Below are 2,810 nucleotides of genomic sequence, written 5' to 3' on the forward strand. Positions count from 1 at the left end.
ATATATATGTATTGACCCCCTTCTTTAAATTAGATGTTTCGGAAGCGGGATGAACTCCTAGCACCAGCTCGCATGCGAGCAATTCAAGAGGAATTGGCGGCATTCTTTCTTGACCACGTGATCCCTGAAGACGGAGAATTCTATGTGGACCCTGAGTCCGTATGATTATATTTGTAAGAGATAATTATTGTATATATGTAGCCGGTAGTGTCGGATAGATATACGAGAACTTGTTGTTCGACCAATCTCTCGAGAAGGAGAGGTGGTCGATATCACTTCTCTCTGTATGCATATATGTTCATGACGATCTTCTGTTTCCTTCGTTTGCTTACTAGCTAGCTAGCGTGTCTAGTCCTCTCTATACGTATGTATAGTACGTAGCGTCGACCAAGCACGGACATAAGAGAGGACACTTCTCTCTATTAATTATAGCTAGCTAACACAATATATGAAACACCTAAATTAACCCCCCAAAACCCCCAACCCCCCCCCCTTTCAAAAAAAACAAAAACCCCAGCCACAGAAATGCTGACGCGTGGATGCCTATTGGTCCCGGTTGGTGCCACCAACCGGGACCAAAGGGTCTCCTGCCTGGGCTCCGCGCACAGGCCACGTGGAGGCCCATCTGTCCCGGTTCTGGATTGAACCGGGACTAAAGGGACAGGGCATTAGTACCGACCCTTTAGTCCCGATTCCAGAACTGGGACAAAAGTCCCTTACGAACCGGGACAACAGACCCTTTTTCTACCAGTGTATATGGGAGTCCTATCCGGACACGGGGGATAGTCTTCTGCTTTATCTTCACGGCCCATCAGTCCGACCCATATTGAATAATCCGGACACCCGAGGACCCCCTAATCCAGAACTCCATCAGTAGCCCCTGAACCAGACTTCGATGACGATGTGTTCGACATGCAGATTATCTTCGGCATTGCAAGGCGGGTTACTCCTCCTGAATTTTTTATGTCAGCTTCTTGCATAAAGGAGCTGTGTCCGGCTCTGCATAATCAATACAACCCTTAGCCACAAAGGCAAGACATCAAAACAAGAACAATGTCTTTTACTGACAACTTTTTCGGCGAAGCGTCACACTTGACTCTTCAACATTTTGAACCATTTTTACACCTCCCATTTCGCGGTTCGAGGCTTAACCTCCATTGGCACGTCTTGTCAAAGCAGAGATCGTGCCCGCCCATCACGGGATTCTCATTAATATGGTTTGGGTAACCCAACCGCGCATTACGCACGATCTCGTTGGGAACAGGCGAGTTTTATGGCTTGAGAGGGGGACGTTTGGTATTTTCACCGTATATAAGAGGATAAAGATCACTCCTTTTTCCCCACGCCTTCCTCTAGCTCTTGTCTTCCAACCTCCAAGCTCAAGCGCTCACAGCTCCGATCTTCTCCGCCGCTTCCACCCTCCCTAGCAATGGTCGGGTCCGGTTCCAAGGGCAAGTGGGAGGCCTCCTCTGTCACTGAAAAGGACGTCAAGGAACTCTGAAGCGCGGGCTATCTGTCTGTGGATATCGCACATAGGATCCCTAACAAGGATCAGGTCATCCCCACTCCGGAGCCTGGTGAGAGGGTTGTGTTCATCCCCCATTTTCTCCGGGGGCTAGGGTTTCCCCTCCACCCCTTTGTCCGGGGTCTCACATTCTACTACGGGCTAGATTTCCATGATCTAGCCCCTAATTCCTTCCTCCACATATTGGCATTCGTCGTTGTCTGTGAGGCTCTTCTCCGCATCCCCCCACACTTTGGCCTATGGCTCATGGTCTTCAATCCGAAGCCAAAGGTGCTTGACGGACAGCATGCAGACTACGGCGGGGCTATGGTAAGCAAGCTTACCAACGCCGTCTGGCCCAAAGGGGCATTTGTGGAGACAGTCAAGGTGTGGCAGCAGGAGTGGTTCTACATCACCGAACCCCGCGACACCAACTATGCGGCTGATGTCGGCTAGGACTACGTTAGTATTTCCCCAAAGAGGAAGGGATGATGTAGCACATCGACGGTAGGTATTTCCCTCAGTGATGAAACCAAGGTTATCGAACCAGTTGGAGAACCAAGCAACACAACGTAAACAGCCCCTGCACACAAATAACAACCACTAGCAACCCGACGTGTTAAAGGGGTTGTCAATCCCTTTCGGGTAACGGCGCTAGAAGTTGGTGCGTGGACGGGATAAAGTTGTAATAGATTGAATAAATAGATCGCAAATAAAATAAAGTGCAGCAAAGTTTTTTTGGTTTAGTAGATCCAAAAATAAAAGCAAAAGGAAAGTAGATCGCAAAGGCAAATAATATGAAAAAGAGACCCGGGGGCGTAGGTTTCACTAGTGGCTTCTCTCGAGAAAAATAGGAAACAGTGGGTGAACAAATTACTGTTGGGCAATTGATAGAACTTCAAATAATCATGACGATATCCAAGCAATGATCATTATATAGGCATCATGTCCAAGATTAGTAAACCGACTCCTGCCTGCATCTACTACTATTACTCCACACATCGACCGCTATCCAGCATGCATCTAGTGTATTAAGTACATGGAGAAACGGAGTAATGCAATAAGAACGATGACATGATGTAGACAAGATCTATCTATGTAGACATAGACCCCATCATTTTATCCTTAGTAGCAACGATACATATGTGTCGATTCCCCTTTTGTCACTGGGATCAAGTACCGTAAGATCGAACCCACTACAAAGCACATCTTCCCATTGCAAGATAAATAGATCAAGTTGGCCAAACAAAACCCAAATATCGGAGAAGAAATATGAGGCTATAAGAGATCATGCATAAAAGAGATC

This window comes from Triticum aestivum, chromosome 5A (assembly GCF_018294505.1).
Source record: "Triticum aestivum cultivar Chinese Spring chromosome 5A, IWGSC CS RefSeq v2.1, whole genome shotgun sequence".
Lineage (NCBI taxonomy): Eukaryota > Viridiplantae > Streptophyta > Magnoliopsida > Poales > Poaceae > Triticum > Triticum aestivum.